This window comes from Leuciscus leuciscus, assembly GCF_965113295.1.
Source record: "Leuciscus leuciscus genome assembly, chromosome: 4".
NCBI classification, from domain to species: Eukaryota; Metazoa; Chordata; class Actinopteri; order Cypriniformes; family Leuciscidae; genus Leuciscus; species Leuciscus leuciscus.
This window is the reverse complement of record NC_138728.1, coordinates 44,173,333-44,198,482: the sequence shown is the minus strand read 5'-3', so window position 1 is coordinate 44,198,482 and position 25,150 is coordinate 44,173,333. Positions and strand designations below refer to the sequence as shown.

The following is a 25,150-nucleotide window of genomic DNA, read 5'->3' as shown; positions in this document are numbered from 1 at the left end:
ATGTACATGCCCACAGAGTGTAGCGCTGTAGCAACTGGAGCTAGGCAAAACCGATTTGTTTACTTTTTTTCTTAAAGGAGAACTCCGGTCAATTTTAACATTGAGCTAATTTTTTTGTACATTTGGAGTGCTGTCAATACAGAACAACGAGAAAAATCGGGGTTGCCTACACAGTGTTATCCTCTTTAAAATTTGCACCCTGTTGACTTCAATGGGGCACGTTTTAAACCTGCTTTTAGCCTCGATGTGTCACTACAAGTGCACAGCCAATGTGAGTGATTCCTTTGGAGTGAACGCGGGTGAATCTGACTGCAGTAGATGTCCATAGTAATCGATTGTCGAGTTCACGTGCATATGTTTAGTTACCTATGATCACGCGCGTGAAGTCGACAATCGATTACTATACTTCGACCGAAAACAGGATGTAAATAAAGGTATGAGCGCTGGCTGAATACACCATTTTTATTCATATCTTTCACATCTACTGCAGTCAGATTCACCCGCGTTCCCTCTGAAGGAATCACTCACATTGGCTGTGCACTTGTAATGACACATCAAGGATGTTAAGAGGCTAAAAGCAGGTTTAAAACGTGCCCCATTGAAGTCAACAGGGTTCAAATGTTAAAAAGAGGATAACACGGTGTATGCAACACCGATTTTTCTCGTTGTTCTCTGTATTGACAGCACTCCAGATGTACAAAAAAATTAGCTCAATGTTAAAATTGACCGGAGTTCTCCTTTAACAACAGCAGTTGGTGACCTCAATCTATGGGAAAACTTGCCGGATTTCTCATTTAAGTTCAGAGACTAAAGTAACATTCTATTCATAAAACAAGTAGGGTGCAAGTTTGAGAGCATATTTTGACGACAGTGCATGTGAACTGTGGCCAGAGCGAAGTAAGACGCACAAATTTGACAGTCAGGCTGAGGTTAATGAACGATTTGGTTAAAGCCGACCAACAGTGGTGGTGAGCAAATGGAATGTGTCAGACGATATTACAGTAGCATTCACAATCTCAGTATTGTTCCACATCTGACCTGAGTACTTTTTCAAGGACTAATTGTAAGGGTAATATTCTATCCTCGTCTGGTGTTAGTATTGGAAAAACATGCAGAAAGAGATGAATGAACTCATCTGAATGAATTAACTGACAACACCACAAACGTTATCTATGTTTGTGTTTTGTACCTTATGTGTTAGAATAAAGTAACCACTTTTGAATGCACTCCTGTCCACTTGCATGTTGTGCTCTTGCAAATAAAGTAATATTTTCCTTGTATCGTGTATTTTCAGAAAAAAGAGGAAGTGAAGGTAAAATGGGAATCTTGTGCAGAATGGTAGGTCCTACCCTAGAAACAGATGTACATGCAGACTAAGACCGTAAATGAGTTAATTTTGAATTTGTTTATTATTTGTCTATTTGGACATTCACTCTTGGAAATATTTTAATCAGTTCTAAAGGACCAATACATAGTTTTGTATTTGTTTGCAATGTAAGAATTTAGTTGTATTAACCTTTTTCCCTTTCCTTTTTGGACAGTGGGAAAGAATGGCCCGACACATGGGAGCCAGCAGAACAATTTCTGTGATTGCAACATTATTTTATTCATTTTGTGTTTCTTTTTCTCTTTAATTAATAATAAAAAAAGTTTTGGGATATTTTTTTTATTTTTTTTCAGATATTAAAAACAATGTATTCATAATAATAATAATAATAAATTTTATTTGGAAAAGCACCTTTCAAGGTACCCAAGGACACTGTACAGTTTGGATAGGCAGAGACAAGGAAATATAAAGACATAAACATAAAGAACATACAGGGTTTAAAATGTTATCATGCACACACAAGACATAGAAATACACTGCGCACAAGGTGTAAAATCAGATCAATCAAGTCAAATTATGGGACTGCAGGAAAGCTAGGCTAAAAAGATGGGTTTTTAATTTAGTTTTAAAAGTGGATAAACCTGTGCATTGGCGCAACTCAAGTGGCAGAGCATTCCTCATGTCAACGTTTGTCCATTCATTTGGCTATTTATTACTTAAACTTAATGTTTCAGTACATTAAAGACATAACAACTACATGTTTGTTTAGCGTTATTGTTGAAAGAAATTGATAGGCTTTTAGAAAATATACATTTTAGATTGTTAAAACTGCCTTTCCTTAATGGTACACATCTGGCAAACCTTTGATTCACCAACAGAGTACAATACAGTAGGTCTATGGAAACAAAACAATGGAAGAAGTTGGGACAAGTCCTAATTCTTGTGAAATCTACCAAGTGCTTGGCTTAGAAAATATACAGGTAATGTGGCGTAGGGAGACCTGAGGGGAGGCTGTCCTGAGGAAAGGGGATCAGGATTTCATGTGGACAGCAACCAAGGTGAACTGTGTACTGGAAGCACAACAAGGGGACACCCACTATAGTTGGCATCAACTAGGCTGGGGAGTCATTAAATGCTGAAGCACACTGGTGAATTACCACTTTGACAAGAGTATTCGTCTATCAATTAAACTATCTGTCTATCAACATCAATTAAACCATGTCAACCTAGCAATCACCATGATTACCCTAGCAACCAGCATAGCAACTGCTTTATTTGGTATAGCAACTACCGTATGTACTCTAGCAACAACATTGTAACTACCTCTGCATTATCAGTTTTTACTCTGTATTATATTTTGCATCATAGTTTGCATTTTCATGCACTTGTAATTCATTGGTATTTCTAATTTACTATACCCACTTCATAGCAAACATGTACGAATCATGTACTGCTGTCATATCCTCCTCCATACCCCACTTACGTCAGTTTTTGTGGGCTCTTCCTTCCTGAGGATAGTTTGCAGCATTAGGTTTAATGAATTTATCATACCAGAGAGATAGCGGGCCTGATTTGTCCCTAAGGCCTTATAGGCACAGGTGGCTATTTCAACCGGCTACACTTAGATTGTTTATGTAGCTTTCCTGGTAGACCTACAAGTCAAAAGGTATCAGCCATTATTTTGATTCATCAATATACAATACAGCAAAGTATAGGTCCAGGAGAACAACATAATAGGAAGTTGGAATGTCCCAATTTATGTCAACCATCAACAATTTCACAGGACCTATAATGGTCGCTCCACTTTGACAATATCCAGAAAAAGGCCCATCAAAGGTTATACTTCCTGATACAGCTAAGGAAGTTTAATCTGCTTAAGGAGCTGCTGACCACTTTCTACTCAGTCATCATTCAGTCTATTATTTACACCTCCATCACTGTCTGATTTGGGTCAGCCACCAAACAGGACAGGGCCAGACTGCAACGGAGCTGACCTTCCCTCCATCCAGGACCTGTACCAGTCTAGGGTCAGGAAAAGGGCAGCAAAAATCACTACAGACCCCTCACATCTTGGTCACAAACTGTTCAACCTCCTTCCCTCTGGTAGACGATACAGGGCACTTTTCACCAAAACCAGCCGACACAAAGACAGCTTCTCTCCCCAAGCAGTCACTCTGTTGAACACCCTTACACTGAACAAAGTCAATCAACACTGTTCTGCTCATCTACCACATGTGTACTTCAATCTTACAGTTACAATATTGTTATTAATACATCATCATTGCACTTAAAAATATAGTGCAAGGCAGTTCAGTGCAATGATGATGTATTAATAACAACATTGTAACTGTAAGATTGAAGTACACATGTGGTAGATGAGCAGAACAGTGTTGATTGACTTTGTTCAAGATTTTGAAAAGTTTTGCTCTCCAAGAAATTGTATTAAAAGAAAAATCATGAATACAAATGGTTTGAATTCTAAGTCTGTTGCAACTACTGGAGGTTTGGAAGTTAGGGGGAAATATTATGGATGTGGATGCACTTTGCAACTGAGTTCAAAGACACAAAAGGTCAGTGGTTATTTTGTTGTGTTTGCAATACAAGTCAAGATTTTGAATGGTTTTGCTCTCCAAGATATTGTATTAAAAGAAAAATAATGAATACAAATGGCTTAAATTCTAAGTCTGTTCCAACTACTTTTTTGTGAGGTTGTTAGAGTGTTAGGGGGAAATATTATGGATGTGGATCCACTTTGCAACTGAGTTCAAAGACACAAAAGGTCAGTGGTTATTTTGTTGTGTTTGCAATACAAGTCAAGATTTTGAATGGTTTTGCTCTCCAAGATATTGTATTAAAAGAAAAATAATGAATACAAATGGCTTAAATTCTAAGTCTGTTCCAACTACTTTTTTGTGAGGTTGTTAGAGTGTTAGGGGGAAATATTATGGATGTGGATCCACTTTGCGACTGAGTTCAAAGACGCAAAAGGTCAGTGGTTATTTTGTTGTGTTTGCAATACAAGTCAAGATTTTGAATGGTTTTGCTCTCCAAGAAATTGTATTAAAAGAAAAATAATGAATACAAATGGCTTAAATTCTAAGTTTGTTGCAACTACTGTTTTGTGAGGTTGTTAGAGTGTTAGGGGGAAATATTATGGATGTGGATCCGCTTTGTAACCAGGGGCAAATACACAAAAGTTGAGTGGTTATTCTTATGTGTAAAGCAATACAAGTCAAGATTTTGAATAGTTTTGCTCTCCAAGAAATTGTATTAACAGAAAAATAATTAATACAAATGGCTTAAATTCTAAGTCTGTTCCAACTACTTTTTTGTGAGGTTGTTAGAGTGTTAGGGGGAAATATTATGGATGTGGATCCACTTTGCGACTGAGTTCAAAGACACAAAAGGTCAGTGGTTATTTTGTTGTGTTTGCAATACAAGTCAAGATTTTGAATAGTTTTGCTCTCCAAGAAATTGTATTAAAAGAAAAATCATGAATACAAATGGCTTGAATTCTAAGTCTGTTGCAACTACTTTTCTGTGGCACAGGCAAGATGCAATATACAATTGAAAAGAGAGTGGGAATAGCGCAATATCAGTATAGACTGAGGTCTGAGCTGTTTTCTGGGCCCTGGAGGTGGTCTGACATGCTCTGACATTTGTGTTTTTTTCTGTTACTAGTGACATTTTCATGGCTAAAGTCTAATTACACTGTATTTAGCACAAACTCTGCTACAATAATATATCAGCAGCATGTATGTAAAAGTTTGTAGTTTTGAGATAATGACATTTATGCGTGGTTTGTGAAAATACAAAAAAAAATTCTCACTGAAATAAGGCCATGAAACCCATACTGATTATTTCTTCACAAGACTTTTGAAAACTGTATGACGTAGCCTAGAATATTTGCTCCAAAACTATGTGAAAATCACCCTGACTGCTCATTCAGATAAGACAATATATTGATTTAAAATTTCTAAGACGTGTTTTGTGTGACAAAGCCATATGCGAAGGGGCGTGATCATCTCATGAATATGTAAGCTTTTACACCTGAGAAAGACAAAGAAACACTCCCCTAACTGCCCTATTAGGAGCAATCAGGCCCTGTCATTCAGAGCAACCTTGCACAAAGAATGAGGAGATTTAAAAAAGAATGGCTTTTAGATTGTTTGGATTTATTTACAACACAACACAATCCAAAAAAACAAATGACAAAAGAGCACATTGAAAACAATGATCCAAAGACAGAGACCTTTGTGCCATTCCTAAAAACATACCTTTCATTTCCAAGGTGTTTGATTTTCACTTTACCATGTTCATGTACAGAGACTCATGTGAATGTTGAAGTCAGCAGGACTCAGTTGCATCTGGTCCCTGAAAGAAAAAAAAAAGAAAAAAACTGTGAACATACTGATATCAAGAGAAACTATAGGGCTGCACGATTTTGGGAATAGATTTTAGATTTTTCTGGTTAAAATTTCTTTTTAAAATTCACAGAATACACACACACACACACGTTTCCAACAATATATAATGAACATGAATATAGGCCTTGTAGGCATAGGCTACACAGTCCCAGATAGCAACAAATATCGGCACGGCTTCTTTTTGCCGCCAGCCCCAAGCTGTCGGCTATAGGTGCGGCCCGCTGGCGGCGATGAAACGTTTGCCGCCGAATACGTCACTCCCATTTCTTGCGAGATGCCGCCGGCGAACAGCCGCCGGGCCGCCGACTTCATTCTCTCTGGCGGTTGCCGCCGTCTAAATGAACCGCGGCCGGCTGGCGGCAAGCCGCTTTGAAATCGACCAGCCATGAGTGAAACTGACAGCATCTTAACTACTTTTCACATTTAAAGCGATTATAATTATTATGTGAATTATATCAATTTTTTTTGTTGCTCCAAAGCCATTAGGGGTTATAACAGATTTGACTCTGATTCCATGATAAGCTTTAGGAAATTACATTTAAATTACTTTGAAACTCTGAAGCGATAATATGTAAAATATATAGAATTATTTTATTCACTTAAGGTGACAATTCTTTACATTTCTTTGATTTATGCACAATTTGAGATGCACCAATAGACCAAAAAGAATTCCTTTTGTAAAACTTACTTGGCAATAAATATCTTTCTGATTCTGATTAGTTTTTAAAATAAATATTTAATTCATGGTATGAACAATTTAGCAGAATAAATGGATGAAGTTAGATTTTTCACCAATGCTTGAAATCAGTGAACAGTGAAAGACATCTGCAACTTGGCCAAAATCTTGGGTTTGCTTTATATTTTTTTTATTAATTTGCAACCATGGTAATGTCTATGAGAAACATGAAAATCCCTGTTTTGACCTGAAGGATAAAGTGAAATATTTATAAATATTTTGTCTCTCTGTCACTCCAGGAAATTGTGGTTATGTCTTTCATTGTTTTACAAGCTCAATTTTTTATTTATTTTACCTTTTACATGTATAAGGAATTACTTTGCAGTTTGCAATTGCGAGTTTTGCGACCTGTACAAATGTTTAAGAAAGTGTTAAAAGCACAAACAGAGAAGTACCTCCACCGGTCGAGAGGGGCAGCACCTAAAAAACTGAAGCAGATTTACTCGTCTCGTCACACGGTTTCAGTATTTGGAGAGAGGGAAGAGACGATCTTTTAAGTAAGTACATTTTTCCTTTTTGTTTAACGCAATATTACTATGCTCATTTTTGACATTGTTTTTAGTTCTTCTTCTTAAAATCTGTTCTTGCCTAACGTAACTAGTCAAGCTAAAGTAAGTTAGCCTTGTTTGCAAAGTTTCCGCCATGCTTCTGACATAGCTAGGCTAACGTTACTTAGTTTCTTCCTGGCGTTGAGTTTTTTTCTTCTTCTAAGTATGTTTAACTGTTATGTATGTTTATACAAGTGTGAGTACATGTGGTTTAAGATAGTATTGGTCAGTCGAATTAACTAACGTTACAGTTCCTGAACTGCGGTGGGAATGGTAACGTTAGCAAAATCTTCACGACAAGAAAGACTGATCAGTATAACTTGTGTTGTTTTCTAACTAAACATAATTAAGCTGCTAGTCTAGATTACAGTGTTCGCTACCACATGCTGTTTCACCTTTTTTACACACTGAGTTCAAGCATGTTCTAACGTTACATGTTAAATTAAATGTATCTAGCTACAGTAGGTAGCCAAACTTTACATCTAGAAAGAGTAGTTTAACTTTTGGTGTTTTCTTACAAAAATAACAATGTATATAGGTTGTTTATATGATTTTGTTTGTCTGAACATGGTTTTCTGTTGATCCACTTGTGAAAATTACTGCTTTTTCGAAGGGGTGAGCATTTTAATGTTGTTGATTTTGCCTGAAATTTTTTTTATCAAAAAGTATACTTTATGCTAATGTATCTTCTATTTTAGATGCTTCACATTGTTCAGTTTATCAACAAGGAGGATCTTTGCAGTGGTTCCACAAGAGTGGCTCAGCGAAGGGCATGTGCCATTGGCCCCCATTTAACCTCCGCAAAAAAGACAAAGGAACAATTTAGCCATCCGCTGCACACCTCCACACAGCACCTGGGAGAAACATCATTTTAAGTTCATGAAGGGAGCAGGTAAATGGGTCTGACTTGTACATTTGATTTTCCTTTATTTCATCTGTGTAATTTATTTGTCTGTTTATTGTGGATAACAGAATCTTTCATTCATTATTATTATTATTATTATTATCATCAAATTTCTGTTTCCTCTTTCTCAGAACCAGGTTTCTCCCCAGTAATCCAGAATCCGCCAAGAGTTTGAGTACAAGTAAGTGATGTTATTTGTGAAGTTTTTTTGTCTTGGAAACTATTGCTTCTATTTAAAGTTGGCATGAACTGGAAGTTACAAACGACTTTTCTCCAGTGTTGTGACGTATTTCCAAGTGAAAGGGAATATTGAATAGAGGAGCAGGGTTTTACTCTAGCGCTCCTCCTCTCCATCTCTGCTTATAGCAGACTAATGGTTTGAGGGGAGTTGCTACGCCCTCACGCCATTGCACATGACAGGAAGAGAAGTCGTTTCGAGGGGGGAGGGAAGGGTAACGTATTTGATTAAAGATTATAAGGGTTAAGGGTGTCACGATTTCGATTTTAAATCGAAATCGATCGAAATTAATGCTCAATCTCGATCATCGAATTAAAAAATGGAATCGTCGATGCTGCCACGCCCCATATGTCACGTCAGCTCGGCTTGCCTGTAATAGGTAAAACTCCTTTTCTCGAGAATATTGAAGCCTTTATTTTAAAACGCATTGCAGCTGCACAGCGAGAGCATTGTAGCTCGTCTGAGCGAGCTGGCTGTGCTGCGGCAACTCGTCGAACCTATGTCGAGTTAGCAGTGGCGTGCGGTCCAATGGGAGCGCTTGGCGCCCTGCCAACCTCGAGCGCGGCAATTTGGACGCGGCTGAAGTGTATGAATTCAGAGAAAACTCGCCAAAGGACTTTAGGTTTAAATCGACTGAAGCGAAGTACCGGATATGAGCGAAATAGCACGGCAAGGTAACGCAGTAGGCTACTCGTTCCCTTATCTCTAAGGGAACCGAGGTTACGCAAGTAACCAAGTACGTTCCCTTACGAGGACGTTCTCTCGTACTGCGTTGCAAACGCTGTGGGAACCCAATTTAAAACGCCGTGCTATTCGCCTGTGACTGCTCTGAGGAGTCCAGGGAGCCCCGGGACTATAATAGGTAATAGGTTATATTGTTTAAGTTTCCAGTTGACTTAAGATATAAGTTATTGTTACATTATGTTGTTGTTAAACGTTTTAAATTTGACAATGTAGTGTGTGGTACATTGCGAACAAAGGTCAGATATTATTATATTGCATAAAAGTCTAAAAATGGCATAGCTTGTGCTTTAAAAAATTTTTTTTTTAAATCGAGAATCGAATCGAACCGTGACTTTAGAATCGAAAATGTAATCGAATCGAGGATTTGGAGAATCGTGACACCCTTAATAAGGGTACATGAATAAAAAATGAAGTGCACAGATTAATCATTTACATAAACACTACAATATTACATATAAAAATACAAATTGTAAAATTTGATTTTATGCTGACTTTAAGATGATGAATCCTTTAATCATAATCTGTTTTTCACTAGGACACTTGATGGGATTCGCTGCAGCAGTTTCTGGATGAAAGGTGTTGAGGTGTGTTGTACATTTCATTAGCTTTGCACAGTTCAATTATTGTTTCATTACTGAATATGCAATACTCTGCATTGAAATGAAAGCTGTTATGTTTGCACCCCCAGCTCATCAAGTACTAAGCTTTACTCCCCCGGCAGCAAATTTACCCTGGCAGCATATGGGTGAAAACTCTGGAGGTATGTAATACATTGCGCTTAACTAAGTGTTACATTTAAGTCCAATTCATTAAATGTATGCAATAACTTCAAACATATTTTTACATGTCAATGATTATCAATAGGAAGGAGAAAGTCATTGCTCTATTGTTGGCCCTTGTACTCCAATGGCATCTCGTGTCAAGCATGAAGTTTTCAGCTGTGAAGGTATATTCTAGCCCTATGTCTTAATGTCCAGTGTTTTAACAGTATTGCAAATAGTGCCTTTAGTTGTTTGTTTTATTTTATTTTTTAAATGTAGAACCAAGCCCTGAGGGAAAGCAATGCACAAGCAGGTGAGAACTTGCACTGTTTCTTAAATTGTACTTTTTGTGTGTGATGTAAGTCCAAAATTACTATATGCCTTTCATTTTGTAGCTTCGGATGACAGCGGCTTACTTCAAGAGCAGGTGAAGCAAGTTCAACAAACAATGTTGAAGACGTTTGCTTGCACTGGGCAATCAGGTACAACTTGCAAACAGCACCTGTGGTTGTTGGTTTAATTCCCACTGGGGCTACCTGTACATGTAGTAGACCTAGATATAAATGTCATAGTTTAGTAGTTGAGGGACCAGGACTGACTATTTTATTCTGGGAAACCCTGTAGGTGCAGATCAGACCCTTATGCTGTGACGTCTTGCAGAGTTTGGCGATGTTGTGTCTGTTGGAGTTATCCCTGTCAGGGGATCTGTTACTCCCCCTACACACCCAGGAAGATTTGCCGTGTCTTGACAACAGTTTGAAGCAGGATAAAAAGCTCCAGGAACAGTTTGTAAGTTTGCTGATTATAAAGCCATAGAGTAATCTAAAAAGTAAAATTTAAGATTGTATACTGCATATATTACAGTCTGAATCCTTAGCCTTTCACATTTTTTATTTATTTATGAGAAGCTTCAGAGAAATGTAATTTGTAACACTTTTTTGGATTTTCAGCTCGGTGTAGGGGATAAAGCATGTTTTAGAGACATGTTCCTTTAGACCATTGTTCAAAGTAAGTTGGATATTTTTTTAATTATATTTAAGTAGATGTGTATGGCCTCATGCAATTCAAATGAAATGACAGATCTGTATTTTCTAAATTAGCCATCCGGAAGAACCTGGCAACCCAGGATGCCACTGATGAAGCGGTCTAGGTTAACGTTTCGCGTTACCTGAAAGGAGCATCTGACCGTGAAGGCAGAAAAAGGCACCGCACAGCTGAGAGGGACCCACAGCCGACCACTTAGGCTGACTACTGACACCCCAGAATCACTGACAACTGGAATCCTTTCTTTATCTTGCAGTCAGTAACATCAAGACCCCTAAAGAAGTCAGAAGTGTCACACTATACTCACTAACTGTGGAAATTACTTTCTTTTTTTTTCTTTTTTCAAATAATGCTTGTAAGTCCTTGTGCCACAGATCAGCATTGCAGTTATAATGGTCTATTCTACTCCAGATCTTTACTATAAATTACTACCACTTAACCTATTGTTAGAAATGGCTTGTAAATGTGATGTCATACTTTGATTTATTTGGTATCCTGCACATTATTTCGTATCAAGTATTCTCTTTACTTGTCATAATGTTTACAGGTAATTTTTTTCACCCTAGAGCTGTCCTCTTTATATGAACAATTATTGTAAGAGTTGTAATTTGCTTGTAAGGCTGTTTTTTGTTTGTTTGTTTTTTTACCAAAATTTTATAAGAAACCTGCATGTTTGTATATTGATTTATTTATTTTTCTGTTATGTTTCAGTGATCTGACACATCTTGTTTAAATGACAGTTAATGTACTTTGAAATGTGGAATAAAAATGCCAAATGGATATTTGTATGGTTTGAGCAATCATTATTCTTGATAAACTGCATGCTATAAATATTAAATATTATATATAGCCAGAATAAGCGGCGGCAGATCGCTCGAAAATAGCGCTTGCCTCCAGCGGGCCGCGGAAGGGCCGCCTTAAATATAACGGCGGCGGGACGGCGGTTGGCCCGCGGGCCGGCCGCGGAACGAAGGCGGTAGGAAGGCGGCTGCCGCTTTTAAAAAGCGGCTGCCGCCGGCGGTGCGCCGTCCAACGTGTTTGCGATGTCGCCATTCTGCCGCTTCTACTGCCGCCGGAGCGCCGACGGTGGGCCGCCGACTCATTGCTATCTGGGGTGCTGCATAAAATAATAATAACAATAAATTAAATCTTCCAAAAGATTTCAAGAACAACTACGCTAGAGAAAAATATATTGATTATCATATGTTACTTCAAATGTTTCCATTCGTTATGATGATATGAAATGAGATAATAGTAAAAACATAAAGCCTAATGTTTGGTGCATTTTTCCTTTCAAACGCAATCGCGCTCCAAAATATGATACATTAAAACCCACAGCGCGCTCCAAAATATGATACTCAAACCCACAGCGCGCTCCAAAATATGATAGCCTACATTCAAACGCGATCGCGCTCCAAAATATTAAACATTATGGTTATACATATCTATGTTTGAGCAGATATCCACAAACAGTATTTAACAGTAAACACGGGTCTAAATAGTATAATATTCACCATATATCTAGCAACAGTTCAACTACAATGTGAAGTTTATGCAACAATACCATAAACTAATAAGTAAGAATTTCTTACCTTACATCTTTCTTGTCTTCAAATCGCGTTCTTCTTCTTCTGAGTTAAATCCAATGTAAGCTCACAGCGCGTCTTCCAAACTCGACGAAAAGCAGAGACTTGTGAAGTGTTTTGGTGTTTTGTGTTTGAGGTAACGAGGGCGTTCGCGTTCCATGTGGAGATTTGCATGTGAATCACTTTTGCGCGAGTGGGCGTGTCGAATTAAAAAATAATTAGCAAGTGTTTGAGATACTGGACATCCTGTTGGTTTTATACAAATTACTTAAACAGAGAATATTTGTTTTCAGTTTGAATCCGATCATTTAAAAGTACACACTTAAATGTGCATAAAGGTATATGGCTCATAAATGTGTGACAAGTATTCGCTGAGTTTTGTTTCAGTTTATAGACGTGCTCAAGAAAAAAAAGTTCACCGCGACGGAGAGGCAGAACGCACACCCTGTTTATTTTCTTTATTTTACAAAAGCACAATGTTTTGATTTGATTGTAAGTGGACACATACAAAAGTAGAAATATCACAGATTCTTTTTTTATATTTCTTTTTTCTGTATAACCATAAATGATGGAGTAATTTAAGTTTATGTTGCTGCTATGTGAAAAAAATCCAGCAAAACGCGTCGGCGCGTTTCTCGACCTCAGAGGGTTAACCCTCTGGGGCCTAAGGTGTTTTTGGGGTCCTTGAGATGTTCTGACATGCCCTGACATTTGTGCTTTTTTCAGTTGCTTATAAACATATGAATGGCAAAGGTATAATTACACTCTATTTAGCACAAACAGGGCTACCATAATATGTGAGCAACATGTATGTACATGTTTGTATTTTTGAGAGAATAATGTTTATGCATGGTTATTGAAAAAACTAAAAACTAAAGTTTCTGAAATAAGGCCACAAAACACATACTAAATATGTGTCAATAAGACTTTTGACTAATGGATGTCGTCGCCTATAGTTTTTTCTTCAAAATTATGTGAAAATCATTCTGCCTTATCATTCACATAAAATAATACATTGATTTAAATTTTGCAAAACACTTTCTGTTTGGAAAGGCAATATGCGGATGGGGCGTCAACGATCCAACACCATCATGCATATTTAGTGGTTCGCACCTGAGGAGACAATGGGGCCCGCATACTTAATGAGCCATTCATTCAGGTGTGTCACCTATAGCCACAAGAAAGAATATATATATATATATATATATATATATATATATATATATATATATATATATATATATATATATATATATATATATTCTACCAAATTGGTTCACAGTTGGAAGCATCTCATTTATTTATTTATTTTCCACAAATTGTGCTTGCAAATTGTATAATATCCAAGGAAAACATGTCTAGTAATTGTGCAGTTAATTCTCATATTTTCAGTTTTGGAATATGTATCCTCTCCCCAAATTTGTCACTAATAAAACACAATAAAAATTATTTAAAGAAAAGGCTTTTTAGGGATATTTACCTTTTAACCCCCTGAGGTCTACGGTATCGCCGGCGATACCAGCTCGCTTTTTTTTATCAGTGTAAAAGAAACTCATAAATACTCTGTTGACTTTGATTTTCCATAGGAGTTTCATACATCAATCGATTCTGTTAAATGTGTATTATTTTTGTGTATACTCACAATAAAAACAAAGTGTTGTGCTTTTTGCCAAATAAAGAAAAATAAACACGAAGCGAGTTCTGCCTTCTCTCTGCCAGTGAAGTCCATTCTGAAACGCGTCCGAAAATGAACAATAACTCAGCGAATACTCAGTCAAACAGGCATACAGACACACAGGCATGAAGATTGAATTCTCTTCTTTTAAATGAAGTAATTTATATAAAAAACAAATATTCTCATCTTGTGAAATCTGTATTAAAAGAGAGCGATTCCAGTCGAGCTCATCTCAGCTCATTACGTTATAATCGGCCACGCCCACGGAGAGCGCGCGCTATTCAAACGCAAATGACTGAGACGATCCCATACAAACTGTGAACGCCCACATATCAGCTCGAGAAAACACAAGTTTAATCAGATCAGTGTACTTGTCTACACTGTCTCGCAGCGCTGTGAGGAATAATACTAATGGAAAACGTACCTCAGAAGTGCTGGTATTTCGAGGAGCAACGGATGGAATACTGTAGTAAGTTTTTTTTCATTCTCAAGTAAATCGTGTTTCTGTGTGAATGAATGAACGGCAGCGATGCGCTGTTTACCACAACTCGCAAAAAGACGGTTTAAATTTGAATTGCGTTTCTGTGTGTGAATGAATGATCTGCTTTTAGCAAACTATTTTGCTATACTGAGTAAAAATCTACTGAAATATGTTGAAATAAAATGTATTTGTATAAGCAACGTATTAAACTGCAAATTAACATTTATATTCCTTATAATAAAAACGAAAGACCTATGTTACAGACATATGAAAGACAACATTTCGTTGATTAGTTTTGGATAGATTACACATTTTTACTGTAAAATATCTGCCACCTCAAATAAGCTTTTGTTTGCCAATTTTTGCTAATATGTTAAATATAGTATGTTTTGTCAATGTAGGCTATATTCGAAGTTTGAAATATGTATGATAAAATGTATACTTTAGTTTTTACAAAGAAAGATTACACTTCAATTGTTGTTGTAATTGTAACCTTTTTAATAAAAAAATATATATTTACAAGGTAGATGTAAACAAATTTTAAAAGGTAAATATAAGCCTTTTCTTTAAATAATTTTTATTGTGTTTTATTATTGACAAATTTGGGGAGAGGATACATATTCCAAAACTGAAAATACAGTATGAGAATTAACTGCACAATTACTAGTACTATATATTAAAAAAATATAAAAAAATAAATTGACATGCTTCCAACTGTGAACCAATTTGGTAGAATATATATATATATATATATATATATATATATATATATATATATATATATATATATACTGTATATATATTGCTCTTGCATTCTTTCTTGTGGCTATAGGTGACACACCTGAATGAATGGCTCATTAAGTATGCGGGCCCCATTGTCTCATCAGGTGTGAACCACTACATATGCATGATGCTGTTGAATGGTTGACACCCCTTGCGCATATTGCCTTTACAAACAAAAAGTGTTTTACAAGATTTAAATCAATGTATTGTGTTATGTGAATGATTAGGTAGGATGATTTTCACATCATTTTGAAGAAAAAAACTCTAGGCAACGACATCCATTAGTCAAAAGTCTTATTGTCACATATTTAGTATGTGTTTTGTGGCCTTATTTCAGAAACTTTAGTTTTTAGTTTTTTCAATAACCATGCATAAACATTATTCTCTCAAAAATACAAACATGTACATACATGTTGCTCACATATTATGGTAGCCCTGTTTGTGCTAAATAGAGTGTAATTATACCTTTGCCATTAATATGTTTATAAGCAACTGAAAAAAGCACAAATGTCAGGACATGTCAGAACATCTCAAGGACCCCAAAAACCCCTCAGACCCCAGAGTGTTAATAGTTTGTTTACATCTACCTTGTAAATATATTTTTTTTATTAAAAAGGTTACAATTACAACAACAATTCAAGTGTAATCTTTCTTTGTAAAAACTAAAGTATACATTTTATATTATTTTGTTTTTTACTTTCGCTCGCTCATTCTCTCTCATTTCCTCTCTTGATTCTCGCACCTTTACTTCCTCTCACTCCCATTTTCGTTATTTGTGTCTTGTATTGTTTTTACTGTTTGTATATAGGCCTACATGTATTATCGTGTGTAAATGTAGAATTCTGTATCCGTAGTTTCATTTTATTAAAAACCATTATATTCTTTATTGCTTCTGTCTAAAATGCTCATATTACAAAGTCAATGAGAAGTACGATCCTAGCTACAAAGCTTTTATTATTTACTACGTTGAGTAGTTTAGTTTTATAAACACAGGAAAATGAATGTTCACGGCCAGAAAATTTATATTTCTTGGAGTTTGTAAGAAGGGTACTTTTATTGGTATTTGATCAGGAAGTCTTACATAGAGTTTGCGGGACAAACAGTATGTTTAGATAACTGAAATTAATTCTGGTAAAAGTTACCTTGACAAATTGATCAAATATTCCCTTTTTGGGTAATTTAATCTGTGTAGACGATAAGCAAATCATATTCATAAACTCATGAATATTCCCCTTCATTTGAGTTAATTATTCCCCAGAAGTGATTATCGTTACAATGCCGAAAGCTCTATTCTCTCCAATAAATGCATCATAGAAGAAAAAAAAAACTTCTCACAAAAAAAGCCCATTTAAAATGTATCATATAAATGTATCTAACATTAACGAACAATGAATGAGCAATATATTTGTTAGTATTTATAAATATAAACTATTTAAGCTCTGGTCCATTAATATTAACAAATACTTCTATACATTTAACAAAGGTTATTTGCAAAAGTCAATTTTAAAAAGATATAAATACGTTTATTTTATTTTTTTTAAAGAGATATGTTAATTTTTTTTAACTTTTACAAAGCATTACCCTCCCAGACAACCAATTTATGTGACAGATAGATAGATAGATAGATAGATAGATAGATAGATAGATAGATAGATAGATAGATAGATAGATAGATAGATAGCACATAAAGAAGGAAAAGGAAATTATTTAAGATTTATTTTTGGTTTTATGAATGTTCTGTCGAATAGACAGCATAAACAAGTTTCTGACTTCCCATATCAAGAGGCTCTGAAAATGTTCTCCCAGAAGCCCAGAAAGATACACTGCAGTGACAAAAGCTGCACACTTTGTGGATAAATTACATAAAAATAAATGTTCCAATGTTTAGTTTAATGTACAGTTCAAATAGTTCAGTTAATAGTTCACTGCTGCCTTTAAAAGAAACAAATGAACACCATGCATGACTCCTTTAAGTGTTTGTGTCTGTGTCAACCAACCAAAGAATTCACAAAGAATAAAATCATGGTTTTCTATTTGTAGTATTAGTTTGTTTAGTTTATTCATTTTTTGTTAAGGTTTTAGTAGTTCAATCAGTTTTCATTAAATAGTAGGCCTAGAAGTTAAGTTAGTAGTTCAGTTAGTTTTCATTTAGTTGTAGTAGTTCAGTTAGTTTATATTAATAAGTTAGTTTAGTAGTAATGGTTATTTCCTGTTCACTTGAAAGTGTTTTTGTTTTTATTGTGTTTGTTTCATTTTTAACTCTTGTAAATGTTTGTTTGTTCATATTTCAAATTTTATAAAAGATTTAGTTTTCTAAAAGTTGTTATTGTGATATTTTTTTAAACATCACTTCAATAATTAGTCATGTCCAACTGTGGAGCACATGCTAGCTTTAGCACCAACATCCTCAGCCTTTCACAAAAGAGGAAACAAAAGCCCTTGTTTATGTTCTGTTAATTTTTCATAATCAACATTCATAAATATTACCTGTATTTTATTTCTCTCTTACCCTCAGGATGGCAACCAAACAATGTCATTATTGTAGGCTATGACAAGAACCATTTATGAATTAGTTAATTGCTTTTTACGCATTAGAAAATCCAGACATTGTTATTTTAGTAGCATGAAATAAACAAAAGGATTATAAATGAATATCTTACTTACATCGAATCTACACGTTTCCTTGAGCGAATTGTCAGAATCCAGTCAGAGTTTAAGATTACACTAAAAACTTAATTGTAATTTAATACATATTTAATTAATTACAAATATTTGTATACCATCATTCATGACAAAGCATTATATCATCATCATTAAGCAGACAGCAGTTGACACAACACTTAATGCTTTATTTTAAACAACATACAAATATTTATAATTAAATTCATGTTGTTTTTATTTATTAAAATGCATAATATCAGCGTCAAATACATGCAGTTACAATTCAAGTCTTATCATAACTGGTAAAACCTGAAAGTCAAAGAAAGAAAACATCTGTATTTTATACTTTCTTTAGACCATATACAATATCACTCAATATTACTATTAAATACTATGGTAATGTCGCAAATGGATCCTACCTTCCCTTCTTTACATTCTCTCATAAAATAACCTTTTTATCATAGTAAAATCTACATAGCCTATCATTCCCAACAAAAGTATTGTTTAGCTCAAAACGTGTTGAAGATTATAGTGGACAGGCAGTCGATTCATGAAATAAGCTTTTTCCTCACTAAAACGGTTCTGTGAAGCCTCTTCATCTCCTCTTCATCTCCATTGATATCCATAAAATAAAATAAACAGTTAACGGTTGAGATGCTAGCGGACTTTTCCCGAAGACACTAAATCATTTCTATAAAGTAAATATTCAACGGAAGCGTGTTATTTACATGTCAGAAGCATTTGTATGTACTATTTGTGTAAGTTTGGGGACTAAACTAACCTGAAAGTAGTGAAAACAACAGTGAGAGACGGAGTTATTGTTTGTGTCAGTTGAGCTGCCGCCCCGTTTCCATGGTAACGCCCTCCGCTCCAGTTCAAATGCAACTCGAATGTTCAGCGCGCGCCCATTAAAACACATATAAGTCACGCAGCATTTACATAAAAGTAGAATTGATGGAGGGAATTATTTAATAATCAGATAAAATATATTGAAAACTTTGGTTTGTTCCATTTGTTCCTATTTTAATAAAACCTGTTTAATTATAACCTCAGTGAGCGGAGTACATGGAGTTCCACTCTTAATGACATAGTTTCTTTATTTGTATTATTTTGTCCAGATTTTCATTGTATTTGATAACTCTCCGTCTATACCCTTTGTCGTGGAAATTTTAAACTGTATATTAAACTCAGTGTTGGGCAAGCTACTTGGAAAATGTAGTGAGCTAAGCTAACAGTTACTCTACATTAAATGAAGCTTCACTACACTGAAGCTACCACCCTGGAAAATGTAGCAAGCTAAGCTACAGGAAAATGGCAAAAGTAGTTCACTACATCTAAGCTATTTTTTTAAATTACATTTCAAATCAATGCTATCTCAGTGATCAATAAAACTGTAAGTCAAACAGATAGGCAAGCATAATTGTTAAGTTCATTTGTTTATTCAACAACTGTTCCAAACCAATTTGGCAGCAAAAACAAACAAACAAAAAACGTGATCCACATAATAACAAAACCAGGTGTCGAGAGTGTGTGTGTATTCATCTGTATGTGTACGTATGCATGTGCACATGTGTTTGCCTGTATGCACAATTTAGACTTGGGCACATTTGCAGGACTAACTGTACGTTAATTTAAAACTCAACTCAGCTCAAACCACAAAAGAATTAAAACCTGCTCCAAACAGTACCAACATGGCAAAAAAACATTGAACCCATCGACAATACTACGGTAAATGTAGAAATAAATAAATAAAACATCTAGGTAAACATCAGATTATGTGATAATGTTTGATACCAGCCAATCAAAAAGATTATAGAGATGCACCGATTACAATTTTCTAGGCCGATTCCGATTTTTCATTGAGTTTTGACCTGCCGATACAGATTTTAGCCGATTCCGATTTCATTTTTTTAACCACTTTACACTACAGCACACACAAATATTAATTTTCTATATATTTTTGTTTATAAAACACCACTTTTACCCAAACTGATTAATAAAAACAAGTTTAAAAGGGTAAATTTTCTATTTTTGAGTCTTTCTGATTTCTGACATAGTCTACTCTAGTTCTTGTTAAAACACACATGCAAATAATGTGCATTTTAGGTACTTTTAGTGTGAAATCATATTTATTTTGTCCATCAAAAGTGTGCTTTCACTTTAATTGAGCGTGAGCTCAATGGTGAATGAAAAATAGACTCGGCGCCGAAACCCTCAGCTTCACTACTGCTCGCTTGACGCTCACGCGCTGCTTCTTCTCGCGGTGTGAATGCACTCATTGAACATGCACGGCGAAAACAATTCGCGCTGCTCGCGCTTGCGGTCTGAAACGGCCGTTATTCACAAGGTTTCCTACATGTGCGTTCCGTGTGCACGTGTGATGCTGATGTTGCGCGATGTTAATGATGCGGCGCCCGAGTTGAGCTTGTGCTTCAGAAAATGTAGCTTCAGCTTGAGTGGACGCTACCGCACTACTTGATCAACAAAAGAGCTTCGCTACTGAAAAGCTATTTGATTCAGAAAACAGCGACGCTACCACCACGCTATCGAGAAATGTAGTTAAGCTAGTAACGTCACTACTTGTAGCGACGCTACTGCCCAACACTGATTAAACTAACCATGTTTCTAACATCTAACCTTATAACTTTAACATCTAACAATTTGAACAGGATGTACTGTGACAAAACCAATGGAAAACTTTGACTGTGTGCGTATGCATGTATGTATGTAAAAATGACATAGTTTGGGAAATGAAACTAGACAGTCTGTTAGAATCTTGTGATTAACAAATGAAGTCATCATTAAAACAGTTTGCTTGTGCCAGTGACAGAGGAAAAAGGTTGGGGCTATTGAACCAATTGAACCAATCATATTGAAGGTGACATGTTAGTCTTATTTGTTTTCTCGATTCTATAAAAACTGTTGTATATGTGTTTTACGGTGGGATTCTCAATGGAATTTGTCTGAGATCCTCCGGCCTTGCTTCTTGGGAGAGATTCCCTGAGAACTGCTCGGGAAGATCTCCTGGCCGTTATTAAAGCATTTAGAGGACATTTGATTATTGGTGCCCCCTTGCCAACCCTCCAGGACCTGTACTCTTCCAGAGTGAGGAAGAGAGCAGGTAAAATCATCACAGACTCCACTCACCCTGGTCACCCCCTGTTTGAACTGTTACCGTCAGGACGGCGACACAGATCACTGGCCACAAGAACATCCAGGCACAGGAACAGTTTCTTTCCACAGGCCATTTCCCTTCTGAACACTTAACATGCCCCCCAATGCATATGCCTGTAAGTGCAATACTCCCACTGTCTAGTGCAATATTCTCTAAGTCAGGTGATATTTATATTTATATTATTCATACTACTCAAAATACTGTAAATATGTTCATAATCTGTAACATGCACTAGACTCCCACTGTCTAGTGTAATATTCTCTAACTCAGGTGATATTTATATTTATATTATAATTCATACTACTCAACATACTGTAAATATGTTCATAATCTGTAAATGTTTATTCAGACTAAACCCAACTGTGACCCCTTTTTTTACTTTTTATACAATTTTTTTTTTTTTTTTATATATTTTATTCTTAGAATTTGTATTACTATGTTTCTTGTTGTATTTGTATTTGTATATGTGCACTGGAAGCTTCAGTACCAAGAAAAATTCCTTGTGGGTGCAAGCACACTTGGCAATAAAGCTCTTTCTGATTCTGATTCTGATTCTGATTCTGCTGATGTCTGTCTGTTAATTTCTGCTGCGCAGCAGGTCAGTTTAGGGAAGCAAGTAAGTTAGGGTAAGAGACTCGGCCAGTTGTCGACTGAAGACGCAAGAGCTGGAGTATAAAGGTTATTAAGTGTAGATTTGTAGACGCTCTGTGTCGATGAGTGGACGCAACAGATTTATTTATTAAGTGTCGATTTGTAGACGCTCTGTGTCGATGAGTAGACGCAACAGTTTTATTCTAAATAGTTGGGTTTAGGGAAAAATCCACTACACCTTATAAGACATGATACAGATATATAATATGCAGCGTTTGGTCCCTGATGTGCCATTCAGTGACAGGGCGGTATAAATAAAAACAAACAAACAAACAATCAGAAATAGAAATTAATTAGAACTTTAGAAAACAAAACCTAATCAAAATAAAAGTCAATGATCATGACACAAACAAATTTTAATCCTCATTCAGTGTTTTCACCATCCATGGATTCTGCGGCCTTAGTTGGATCCAGGGATTCTGCCACCTCAATTAGGTCCAGGAATTCTGCGTCCTCAACTGGATCCAGGGATTCTGCGTCCTCAACTGGATCCAGGGATTCTGCGTCCTCAACTGGATCCAGGGATTCTGCGTTCTCAACTGGATCCAGGGATTCTGCGTTCTCAACTGGATCCAGGGATTCTGCGTCCTCAACTGGATCCACGATCTGAACTTGCTCCAGGTGTTGTAGTCTCAGCACATGATGATTAACGTGCTGGACTTTTAATGTAATCGGAAGCTGCTGTACCAAGTCACTAATATTGCGAGAGTAAAAATGACTTTGTACAGTGAAGTCTTCCAACTCACTGTCCAAAAGGATGAGCATGCCGTCATCTTCTGACACTCCAATAATCGTCAACACTGCCTCGAGGGTCTGGCACTCAAAACAAATCCACACTTAGGGTACACATAAAGGCACAGTCATACAAAAAAATATTGTCATATACTGTATATAATATGAAATATATACTGTATATAGTGAATAACATACACAGTATATATATATATATATATATATATATATATATATATATATATATATATATATATTATGTCTTAACAATTAATGTAAATATTTAGAAGAAATCTAATTTATGCTGATTTTACTGGTATCAACATTGGGATTGTAACTATCGATGTAAGATTTTTATTTATTTTTTCTCCTCTTTGACTTAATTTAGTTCACCCTTGGGCTGGGTATCAACAGAGATGTTCCCGATTCGGTTACGATTACGAAGATCTCAATGCTTGCAGTTTAATTATTTGTTCTTATTTTTTATTAACCCTTTCGCACGTACAATCACACCGGCAGTGGTTAAATTGGCTTTTGTAGGGAGGGGGAGCCCTTATTTACGGTGGTCATCATTAAAAATCGCGCCATAAAATGACTTAATGTGTTTTACACCAAAGGGGCTATTTTTCCCGTATTAATTTGTACGGTAAGGTTGAGTAGTTATTCAAACAAAGATAAATACTTTACAATTTTTTATAATTTTTTACCTTAATGTTAACAAGCAGGCAACGGATTTTACCCTTGGAAAACGTATGAAATTGAACATGTTTGAAAATATTGGTTGGTTGTTTTGTAATGCTAGATAGGCTAGATAGGCCTATATACAGTGGTGGTCAGAATTAACGGCACCCCTGGTAAATAAGATAAAAAATGGCTGTAAAAAAAAAATCTGCATTGTTTATCCTTTTTATCTTTCATTCAAAAAATTTGCAAAAATCTAACCTTTCATTGAAGTAAAAGAATTGAAAGTGGGGGGTAAATCACATTATAAAATAAATGTTTTTCTCCAAAACACGCTGGCCACAATTATTGGCACCCTGTTATTAAATACTTTTTGCAATCTCCTATTGCCAAGATAACAGATCTGAGTCTTCTCCTGTAATGACTGATGAGTTTGGAGAATAACTGACCAGAGATCAGAGATCATTCCTCCATACAGAATCTCTCCAGATCCTTCAGATTCACAAGTTCATGTTGGTGCTTCTTCTCTTCAGTTCACCCCACTCATTTTCTATAGGGTTCAGTTTAGGGGACTGGGACGGTCATGGCAGAAGCTTCATTTTGTGCTCAGTTACCCATTTTTGTGTTGATTTTGATGTTTGTTTTGGACCGTTGTCCTGATGGAAGATCCAACCACGGCCCATTATAAGATTTCTATCAGAGGCAGTCAGGTTTTGATTTTTTATCTGTTGGTATTTGCTAGAATCCATAATACCATGTATCTGAACAAGAAGTCCAGGACCTCCAGCAGAAAAACAGGCCCACAACATATAAGATCCAGCAGTGTATTTAACCGTAGGCATGGGGTATTCTTCATCCCTGTTTGCACCAAACACATCTGCTGGGTTTGCTGGCAAAAAGCCCTTTTTTTTAGTTTCATCTGACCACAGAATCCGGTCCCTTTTGAAGATCCAGTCGTGTCTGACAACTGAATATGCTGGAGTTTATTTTTGGAGGAGCGAGGAGGATTTTTCTTGAAACCCTCCCAAACAACATGTGGGGATTTAGGGGTTGTTTGATACATTTTTTTAGGCTTTCTGACCCCAAGACTCAACTAATCTCTGCAATTCTCCATCTGTGATTGTTGAAGAGTCTTTGGCCACTCAAACCATCCTCCTCGCCGTCTATTAAGGCAATATAGACACACGTCCTCTTCCTGGCAGATTCGTAACATCTTTAGTTGATTGGAACTTCTTGATTATTGCCCTGATGGTCAAAATGGGGATTTTTCAATTCTTTAGCTATTTTCTTACAGTCACTTTCTATTTTGTGATGCTCAACAATCTTTTGCTGCACATCAGAACTATATTCTTTGGTTTTACTCATTGTGATGAATGATTAAAGAAATTTGGCCTTTGTGTTTCCTCATATTTAAACTCCTGTGAAACAAGAAGTCATAGCTAAACAATTTCATGTTCCTAGTCACCCTGGTGTGCTAAATAAAGGTAAATATTAATGGGAATATACTTCAGTGATATTTTACTTGTAAAAAATTCAAGGGGTGCCAATAATTGTATCCGACGTGTTTTGGAGAAAAACATTTATTTCATATTGCATTTTTGCGAATTTTTTGAATGAAAGATCAAAAGTATAAACAATGCAGATTTATTTTTTTACAGCCATTTTTGATCATATTTACCAGGGGTGCCATTAATTCTGTCCACCACTGTATAACCACCATTTAGCATTTAATATTTTGAGGTTAATTTTGAATTAGTCAGATGTTAGATAATTATATTCTTATAATTATATACTTTTTAAATATATTTAAAAATATTTTACATTTTTTATTTTTAAATATTAAATTGATGGGAAAAAAAATCTGAACATTTTAGTAACCAAGCAGAATTGTATTAGGTTTAGTAACAACAATTTATATTGTTTACATGGTACAATTTCTGATAAGCTGCTTTTTGTATTGCTTGACACAAATTTTATGATTTCAATTCAGTTCAGT

The 25,150-nt window shown here is 35.8% G+C and overlaps 2 long non-coding RNA genes across 3 annotated transcripts in view; both read left to right on the top strand.

The window, feature by feature from the left end:
- The first annotated feature begins 305 nt into the window (after positions 1-305).
- The window catches only part of LOC309496186, an 89,545-nt gene continuing 64,700 nt past the window's right edge, over positions 306-25,150 (top strand). The window contains exon 1 of the long non-coding RNA XR_014205043.1: positions 306-385. This is a non-coding gene — a long non-coding RNA (uncharacterized lncRNA). The remainder of the gene's footprint in view (positions 386-25,150) is intronic.
- LOC309496140 lies at positions 7,755-11,509 on the top strand. Of its 2 annotated transcripts, XR_014204963.1 has the most exons (8): positions 7,755-7,930; positions 8,074-8,123; positions 9,460-9,508; positions 9,613-9,684; positions 9,789-9,870; positions 9,965-10,167; positions 10,310-10,693; positions 10,786-11,509. It is a non-coding gene; the product is annotated as an uncharacterized lncRNA (long non-coding RNA). The 2 variants fall into 2 exon arrangements; XR_014204964.1 differs by having other exon boundaries at positions 9,460-9,684.